Source organism: Sycon ciliatum, chromosome 3 (genome assembly GCF_964019385.1).
Source record: "Sycon ciliatum chromosome 3, ocSycCili1.1, whole genome shotgun sequence".
Lineage (NCBI taxonomy): Eukaryota > Metazoa > Porifera > Calcarea > Leucosolenida > Sycettidae > Sycon > Sycon ciliatum.
This window is the reverse complement of record NC_088645.1, coordinates 25,391,361-25,401,890: the sequence shown is the minus strand read 5'-3', so window position 1 is coordinate 25,401,890 and position 10,530 is coordinate 25,391,361. Positions and strand designations below refer to the sequence as shown.

At 44.7% G+C, this 10,530-nt stretch overlaps 1 long non-coding RNA gene across 1 annotated transcript; it reads right to left on the bottom strand.

Annotated features, from left to right (window-relative positions):
- Window positions 1–6,450: 6,450 nt before the first annotated feature.
- LOC135811891 (uncharacterized) lies at window positions 6,451–10,294 on the bottom strand. The gene is made up of 3 exons (XR_010552717.1): window positions 10,114–10,294; window positions 9,436–9,702; window positions 6,451–6,609 (listed from the first exon to the last, which is right to left on the bottom strand). It is a non-coding gene; the product is annotated as an uncharacterized LOC135811891 (long non-coding RNA).
- Between the last annotated feature and the right edge of the window lie 236 nt (window positions 10,295–10,530).

Sequence of the window (10,530 nt, the reverse complement as noted above, 5' to 3'; positions counted from 1 at the left end):
ATCCATAAAACAGACTTGGTCGGCAAAAAACTACATTTGGCTCTTATGATCATAGATTCTGAAGCCAGTATTGGTTTTGAAGAAGTGAGGCAGTGCATATGTGCATAAGGTTGTCCCTCTTCAATCCACCACTTTATAAACATCACCCTCTATAAACCAGTGCACTAATTTTCAGTAACAAAAATGTCGTCTTCATGTCCATTCCAGCAGTAAATTCGATAATCCAGCACCCTCCCAATCCAGCAGAATTTCCGAAGTACATGTACAAATGGTTTGAAGCTCAAAGTAGAGCTGCTGTTAGCTCATAGCAGAGCTGCTGTTAGCTCATAGCAGAGCAAGTGTTAGCTCAAAGTAGAGCTGCGGTTAGCTCAAAGTAGAGCTGCGGTTAGCTCAACGTAGAGCTGCTGTTAGCTCAAAGTAGAGCTGCTGTTAGCTCAAAGTAGAGCAGCAATTAGCTCAAAGTAGAGATGCTGTTAGCTCAAAGTAGAGCTGCTGTTAGCTCAAGGTAGAGCTGCTGTTAGCTCAAAGTAGAGCTGCTGTTAGCTCAAAGTAGAGCAGCTGTTAGCTCAAAGTAGAGCTACAACATTACAAGATTACAACAAACTCACAGCAGCTTATAGTCGCCAGAGAAGCGGGTCACTTTACAGGTCTCATCAGAAACTGCCACATGTGTAAAGAGCGACCGAGTTTTGGAGTCTCTAGATCCACCAGCATAGGGTAGATGTCTGTATTTCATGGCAAAAATGGGGTGCACGGCTTACAGTCCAGTGCAGCTTATGCTCTGGAAAATACGGAATTCATTCCTTTATTTTTTTATGAAATCGTTAAAGGGGAAGTTAAGGCAAAAATTAAAATTTCACCAGTTGTAGTCTTCTGGGTGCTGAGTCGAATGGTCTTGGTCCGAGAAAGCTGAGACGCTCCCTTCCTACTTGAATCCCAATCGAACTCGCGCATTTCCACCGAAACTGGGTGACTGCGCCTTATTAGATGGGGATTTGTATGCAAAATGTCACTAAAAGCGCCATTTCGTTCCTATAAAAGCACGGATGACCGCGATTTGCCCATATGTTGTAGTCTTTTGGACGCGGTGTCGACTGGTTTTGGTCCGAAAAGGCTGCGATGCAGCGTTCCTCCTTTATTCCCAATCGAACATGGTTGAACAAGTGGTCACGTGCTCCTGGGTGCCCAAATCACCTGGTCACCACGCCAGCAGGCGACAACGTTCCCACCAAGGTTCAACTCGAGTTCAACTCGAGTGACAGGACTGCACCCACAAAAGGTCAAACAGGCTAGTAAGTTGTACCCTGCAGGCACGGTGACCAGGTGACTGGTGTACGCAGGAGCACGTGACCGCTTGTTCAACCATGTTCGATTGGGAATAAAGGAGGAACGCTGCATCACAGCCTTTTCGGACCAAAACCAGTCGACTCAGCGTCCAAAAGACTACAACATATGGGCCAATCGCGGTCATCCGTGCTTTTATAAGAACGAAATGGCGCTTTTAGTGACATTTTGCATACAAATCCCCATCTAGTAGGGTGCAGTCACCCAGTTTCGGTGGAAGTGCGCGAGTTCGATTGGGATTCAAGTAGGAAGGGAGCGTCTCAGCTTTCTCGGACCAAGACCATTCGACTCAGCACCCCGAAGACTACAACTGGTGAAATTTCAATTTTTGCCTTAACTTCCCCTTTAAAAATGTGTGTAAATTCCTACTCGAGTTGACCAGAACGTTTTCTTGTGACTATCTTCAGCGATTGTCGTCACTCAAGTGATTGAACAAAAATGAAGAGCAACAATTATAATTTGAAACTTGGGTATTGAGCCAATAATAAAAGTAGAAAGGAAAAGGACATAATTTATGGAAACGAGTTAGAGTAACTCTCCACCACTGTAACTAGATACTATATACAGTCAGAAAGTGCAACAACTAGGCACAAAACTGACAGAGTACTGAGACATTCGACGTCCTGACACCTAGCTTCAACACATTTCCGTAGCGCTAACTGACAGCCTTCCAACTTGGAAGGTTCAAGGTTATGGAAAGACCAAAGAGGGGAAGGCAAGCGCAACGAAAACGAGCACAAGCTACAGTCCCAACGGAACAAAGAATGTCGATTGTCACTGGACGATGACGAGACCAGTAGGCGATTTGACAAAGCGGTCTAACTACAATTCGAAGCAGCAAAGCAGCACACCACCCAACTTGGGTGGGTCAAAAATATCAAAGATAAGTTAAGAAGGGGGAAGCTTTGCGAGAACGAATTGTACAAGCCGAAATCTAAACTCCTACAGTACTGTCGGTTAGCGCTACGGAAATGTGTTGAAGCTAGGTGTCAGGACGTCGAATGGCTCAGTACTCTGTCAGTTTTGTGCCTAGTTGTTGCACTTTCTGACTGTATATAGTATCTAGTTACAGTGGTGGAGAGTTACTCTTAACTCGTTTCCATATATCCTTTTCCTTTCAACAATTATAATTATAATTATTATATTAATGTTTTCCGGTTACTCTCATTGGTTATCATTACCATACGGTCTGAAAACGTGTTCTTCTATTGGTCAATTTAAAGACCTACTATCACAACTGCACTAGACGCAATGATTATTATCGAAGATCATTCTCGAATTATAATTGAAGCATTGAAAGCTTTGTTGGGACTTGTGTCCATGTTACATCGACAGCGCAATCGATTTTAGTAACCGACATTGTTAAACTGTTGTTTTCACGGCGTTTATTTTTATGTTCGTAAGGATAGCACACATGATTTGGAGTGCTTTCAGTTCACACTACAGCCGTGCTATCCAGCCGACTTTGACATGTTGCTACCAGCATGCAAGATTTCTGACTCTGGAAACACTGGCCATCTCTCTGTCTAGAGATTAAAGAAAGACGAGCATGTCCTTGAACATTGAGCCAGCAAAGTGGAAAAAATGCAAATCATTAAAAAAAACTCTTAACTCGTATCCTTGTGTACTTTACCTTTCTACATTAAAAAACTGAGTTATTTAAAACTAGTCAGTCCCGGATTCATTGGAAACTGGCACCCTAGCTGCGTACTTGATTGATCTCTAGAGATCGATGGACTCGCACACAATACGTGCATTGTAACTCTGGGACCGTTCACCGTAGAACGCTGAGACTTCGCAGGCGACCCCCTGGGATACAGGCCGTCATCCTACCACCACGAAAGAGAGGTCTTCCTGCTCAATATCATCACGAGAATCGAGCTTGAAGTGATGCGTAAAACAAGTGCAGTCAAACCTCGTTAGGACGAACTTCAAGGGACCAAAAAAGTGTGTTTGTCTTATCCGGAGTTCTTCTTATCCAGACCTGACAAAAAAAATTGATAAGCATATCATATGGATTGTATTTATGTGAAGGTGCATGCTGCAGCAAATGTAAAACATTTTTTTAATAACATAACCCAGCAACAGGTAAGTACAATGTGCAATGTCATGACAGCATTTCCTCCGCTTTGTAACATGTTTGCCAGTACAAGAGGCCTCGACTATCGGAAAAATAACTACAGCCAGCCCACCCACGGGGAACGAAAGTTCGTACAACACCTTGATTTTGTTCAAATCACGCTTGAAATTAGTGCATCTTCACGAAATTTCGCCGTACAGGAGTTCGTCATGAACAAAATGATTTTGACTTGATATGATGCCTGGCCAACCATAGGATTGGCCCTAGTTCGTACTAAAGGAACGTTCGCCGTATCAGTGTTCCTCCTAATGAGGTTTGACTGTACGGTGAAAAAGTCTGTTTGGGTTAATACACAATGAATGCAGACTGATGAGGCTTTGGAGTTCTTCGATCGACTGGACGAGGGAAACTGCTCCGACGCCTGCCGCGAGTCAAGCGCCGATTATGAGAACAGCGATGAGTTGGAATTTGACGAGGTTGTCACCACTGAAAGCGTCGACGACGATGCAGTTGAACATGTTGTGAATGACGATCGGTCTGCAACTGCGACCCCAACTGACAGTTCAGTTCAGTTCAAGATTATGAGGAGAGGCCAACAGGTCGACGAACAACTGAGTCTTAGGCGCGGGCATAGTCGTGGTCTTGTTTGTGGGCTTGGCCGTGGACGTGGTGCTGGGAGAGCCAGAGGTCGTGGCAGAGGAGCGCAACATGTTGCACCTGCTTCAGCTGTTGCTGTCGACGCTTCATCCTGGAGCGACGAGAATGACACTGAGAATACTGGTGCGCTGCCAGACTTTCACCCTGCCCGAGAGCCAGGGGTGCTCACTTACCCAATGGTACGGCCTCTTTGAAAGAGTTGGATATTTATTTTATCGCCATGTTCGCAAATGTAAAAAATGTTTCTGGACCCATTTGGTCAACAGATATTCACAAGATGTTTTTTTTATACTTTCAATGAAATCAGTGATACTCTTCCTTTCAAAAAAGCCCTACTTTTTTGTCTCAAAAAGTGAGATTTGGATCGTTATGACCAGCTCATGTCGGGTGGTCGTTCCCTACATATTTTAGGTCGGTTGGTTAAAGGGGTTGACTTACATCTACGTAAGGCCATGGTAAAAAACGAGAGAGCTTGGAAGCTCAGGGCCCTACGCTATGCTTTTTTGCCTTGATGACCTAGACAAAAAAAGCATAGAGATGTTATAAATTCTTATAAATTTCTCCTTTTTTTAAAAGACATAACCTGGGATTCGAACCCGCACTATCGCCCTGCATGCATCCCCCGATACACTTCGCATTCATACTCATTCTTCCAAGTTGCTTCACGTTATGATCTTGCGTTTGAAAGCCCTATTTGAATATTGCGGCCAGCTGTATGTGGCCAGCTGTGTTTGATGGTACGGTACGGGACAGATACGGGATAGCGCCAGGCGTGACACAAACACACAAACAAACAAACACGCAAATACCAAATTAAAGCTGTGTGGACCCTGGCTAGCGCCAGACGTTACTGAAGTAACGTCTTCTGCATAGCTACGGGAATTAAAGCGGTGTGGACCCTGGCTAGCGCCAGACGTTACTGAAGTAACGTCTTCTGCATAGCTACGGGAATAAAGTTGATTCTCAGGTCATGCGCCTGTGAAAATCGGTGCGAGCGAGTGATTTTTTATTTAATTTCCCACAATTTTTTTTATTTCCAAAGATAGGGTCACACATATGTACATGGTCACATGTTCATATATTCAGGCCAGAGAGTAGAAAAATACTGGTATTTTACTACTCCCTGATTCATGCCTTTCGCATTGACCGTTTTCATGCGCGCATATGCATGCATAGAAATTTAAAAAAATTGTCGGTGCGCCGCCAAAAATCGGTGCGCGCGTACTTGAGAATCAAAGATAATTTTTACCATGGCCTAATCACATAATTTACATTTGCGCTAAACTACTTCTTGAAGTAGTTGGTTTCTTTACACATGCCCCGCTGGATGACCTGTGAGTTATTATTTGTACAGGTTTTCAGTAGACATTTCCTAATTGCTGGTTTGTAGTGGGTTCCCATGTCCTGATGTTTACGTTTTCGAAATTCACGCTCCAGGCTCTTCGTGCGATAAGTTATTTTTCATTCAAACCCTGTGCCGTTGGGTATCCGACATCGCTTTCCGACTTTCCGTAGATTTATGTCTCGGATCAGGAAATGTGGCATTGAAAACGTTTACACACACACACTGCACTGGTGTGTTGGTCCACTGCTTGAGCAGCGGCTATACTGGATAACATGTAATTGTAAGTGTAGTATAAGTTCGGTGCCAGGGACCTGCCAGGTTTCAGGTGTACTGTAGAATAAGGTGAGCAGGGTTCCCTTCACATACAGTGCATACTCTAGTGCCATTTACATGTAATCTGATTTAAGGTGCCTGGTTTCTCTACTGTAATTACCGAAATTTATAAGTTAGGGGCCATCCGGCATTATCGATAATTTTCACGAAACGAAAAAGCTTGGTTAGGACCCCCCCCCCCCTCCCACCTGAACAAAAAAATAGATTGACTTGACAACCAGAATGCATTGATGTCTCACATATCAATATTTTGCTAAACGAAACTCTCCTTCACCCACCCACCAAGCCATAAACGAAACTTTTTCTCTTCATATAAATATCGATAAAATTAATATGGACAGCCCCTTACATCGAAAATAACGTGTTATAATATAATATACAATGTACTGGGAAAGAGCTTCTCCCACAGTAGGGGCAGCAGGAGTTCTGTTGCGGCTTTTTCGTTTCGCGCTCTTCACAGTCACTGGGCATGCAGCTGGGCCTACGCAGACCTCAATGGAAGGTTGTGCAAACGTGCAGCTCGTAATTGTAGTCGTACCAGAAATGCCGGCTGGTTCAGTAGTAGCTACATGCAGAGAGCACTTCTGCTCAGTGGTCCTCAGCCTTGTAGCATGCTGTCAACCGATGGGTCCATTGTTATTAGGCATCATCTCCACTATAAATAAAGTATACAACAACAACTTACGGCTGTGGCACAATAGCCCCCTATATACCCATTCGCCATTTTGCGTACAATTGGCATATCCGGTCAGAAAATATCCGCTGTCACATGTTGCCGAAACCTTGTCGGCAACAAAGGACATGTTCAGAAACCCGTTAGGAATTCTCACAGTCGGACAGTTTGGAATTGCTGTGCACAGGGACACACACACACACACACACACACACACACACACACACACAGAACCTCACGTGCAAGACAAAACTACCCAAGGGCGTAGTGCAGCCTGGGCTTTCTTCAATTACATGTAGCTGACAATGCTCCTGTAGTGATTAGAGCAGTTTAAAGTACTGTAAAAGCCATATATATAACGAAGTGCTAACTCTAATGAGTTAACGAGGAGAAATCTGTCGTTAAGATAAAATCGTTATACAGAATCGATACATATACTGGTCTAGTGAGCGTTGAGAATGAGTGAGAATCGTTACCTTTGCTACACGTAAACCAGTCAATTTTGGGAAATCGTTATATATGCGCCTCGTTAGAATAATGGCTTTTACAGTTCGCCGATGGACAGTAGCGAGTTTAAAAGACAAGTCAATCTTTGGACTTTCAAATTTGGACTTCACTGAGAATTTCAAAGTATTAGGAAATTAGAGGCCACATGCACCGTTCTCTAGACTGCGAGATAAATTAAATGAAATCGATATTTCGGCCTCAGGCCACCATCAAGATTGGGTAATTGCAGTGGAGTCGACTGCACCCCTGAAAGAGAATACAGCTGTCGAGCACTGTAGACGTCGGTATCTGTGCCACACCAGCATTGTTTTCTGCAACCAAAATGTCACCTCCCATCCACACACACTCACACACCCACACCCACACCCACACACACCCACACACACCCACACCCACACCCACACCTCCCATCCACACACACCCACACCCACACCCACACACCCACACCCACACCCACACCCACACCCACACACACCCACACCCACACCCACACACCCACACCCACACCCACACACACACCCACACCCACACCCACACCCACACACCCACACCCACACCCACACACACCCACACCCACACCCACACCCACACCCACACCCACACCCACACCCACACCCACACCCACACCCACACACACCCACACACACACACACTCACACCCACACACACACCCACACCCACTGTAGTTCATTTAAAAAACATTTAAAAAGATACTACAGTCGACTCCACTGTAACGAACTTGTACATAGCGAGTTTCGTGTTATAGCAAACCAGTTTTCATATACCTGTTTGAACCCATACAAAACTGACCCTTTATAACGAACACTTTTTGTTGATTACAAACTATCGGCCACATGCCAGTCATGTCACGTTGCTTGTACGGGATGAGTGCATTTGGGTTATGAAAAACTTCGGCTAGAAAGAAATGAGCCCGAGCGCGCTAAAACATGACCACAGCTTTTTTTGAAAAAGTCGAGATAATCGCGATTTGAATTCAGCGGCAAAAAAATACGACGAGCAGTGCAACGCGAGTCGCTGTTGTTCTCCTCGGTCGACTGGACTGTTCCGGATGCAATTCTTTGTTGCAAGTAAGTTTATTTGTTTGAGTTTGTATTCCATGTTGCGCTGAGTCGCCTAAACTGATCGTCATCGATGTATCGACAGAAGAGCCTAGTAGTAGTAATGTACTGCGGAGCGGAAGAAGACGACATCATCGCACTCCATGCGCAGGATAAAATATTTTGAGGATTCGGGTCGGAAACAGAAGGAAGACGATGATGTCTACAGCGAAGAGTCATTTGAGGGCGACACTTTCATCGAGCGTAAAAAGAATTGATGCTGGTAGTCCCACGATCTGCAGTGACGAGGAATTCTACTCTAATGACAACCTGGCAAGCGATTGGCATCGACACTGACTTGGGAGGTGAGTCGGGCGATGATTTGGCCAGAATGGACATCGCTGCACATATCCGGGACAATGCCAGTATTGGTTGCAAGTGCAAAAACAATCAATGGACTCTGCTGCTCCCTCAACTTGCTCAAGTCGATAATTTGAGTACCCTTATGCGGAACATCGCTAGCATGAGCAGTATGCAACGAAAGCAGTACTCTCTGGCGAGCGGAGAAAACTGTGTGCAGATGGGCTTTGGTGTGGGGAATATGAGTGCGACGTCTAGTATGGTGAGGAAGACTGTGTGCAGCAGTGTATACTGTATATCTGAAAGTAGAGGTGGAGTGTGATGGAGAGGACATGGAGTGCCAACTTCTTCGGCCAGCTACAGATGTTGACCGTGTTTTCGCTGGCGGTTCTCCAGTGGTGCTCCAAACAGGAGGCATTTCGGACACCCAGCTCAGCTGCCTATAGACAATTTGGATGTGGCTGAGTACCTGTCAGCTCATGCTATAAGACCCTGGACAGAGGAATGGACCTGGAAAGGATGAACCAAGGGGCATATCAATTGTGCGCAAAAATGACAATCCCATTGCTGTACATAGAATTTCACCATTTCAACAGTGCTGCATATAATGCCATTGTAGCAACACTTAGACATGTCCGATCAATCCAAAACTTTCAGACAGTGAACATTAGGTGTGTTAGATTATTTTTAAACAAAAAACTGAAAATCGAATTTTTGGTCTGTGGTCATATTTTAGCGTGCTCTGGCTCAAATACTTTTCGGCACAATGGTGTTTGACACGTCAGGAGTATATTGTATGCCGCGTTTGGCCAAGAACTAGTCAAGGATTTGAGTTTTTTCCAGAGTTATTCTGCAATTCCCTATGGAATGCTCTTTCAATTCTGCTTCTAAAGTACATTTATTCAAAAAGGCAAGCAGTAGCTAGAAGATGATTTCAGGCAAGTATTTCTCCGAAAGCTCGGGATCAGTAAGCACATTGCGCATTGCTGTGTGGGCTGTAGGCTGTACAAATTATGTTATTGCACAATGGGGAAAACACCGTATCAATCCAGGCCGTCTAACGGGAACAAAAACTTACATCGTTGACAAAGCACATCGGGAGCATTTCCGGTCAAGAGACTCTTGCTGTCGCTGTTCGTAATCTCCGGTGTTTGGCCAGACGTCCATGCCTTTACACCGCTGTAGACACCAGTGTCGCTGGCTGCGCATTTAGCGACATCTGCCGATAGTAACTGCAGTCCGTTAGACTCGCACACCTGCTTGGCACTTGTATACGTATATCCTCCTTGCCCATAGAAACCCGTCACAACAAAATCACGTTGCTTTATTGTGCAGATATGACTTTCTGTTGGGACAAAATTAGCCAGCACAGGCACATAATGAGATTCAAAACAATAGAAAAGATGAAGGCATAATATTCATGCATACGGTATGCACTTATTGCATCATATTGAAAACACAAATCCAACATATATCTGTGCATATCATGGAGTTCACTTGGCTCGGCCCTCGCCAGAACTGTACACTAAACTTTGGAAAGAGCTAACTGTTCTCTATGATGTGTGAGGCATTTTTTATTGCAGAATAGGAGCTAACGGCTTTTGTTGACGTCACTTCTGTCATTTCATTGTATCGTATTACTCTTCAGACATCAATCCTGAATGACATAAGCGAAAGTGGCACCCCCGCCACCTTCGCGGACATGCTTTTAATAATAAGAAGAAGAAGAATAGAAAAAGCCATTACATTTACTTACTGAGCATGCAGAATGTAATGCGAGCATTGGAAGGGTTTTCAAACCAAGTGGAGCTGGCGTTTCTCATGTGCACACCGCCTTCAGGAGAGAATCTTTCCAGCAGCGGTTGGCTAGCATTAGAGCCAATCATCTGCATGAACAGCTTGGTGCACGGGCGAAACTCCCTGGACACCAGCGTCCATTTTCCGCTATTTCCATCGAGTGCTTCGCAGCCAGCAATTGCTTGTTCCCGATTGAGCTCGCTCGTGGACAGCAATCGCAGTTTTTTTCCACGGCATTCAACTGCAACAGAATGGTTAAGACAGAGACCATCAATGCTAGCAAAATGTATAATCTACGCATGCCATCATGACTGATTCTTTCACAGGTCAAAATTCGAGTACAGTGCATAAACTTCAGTGTAGCGGACCCCCAAAG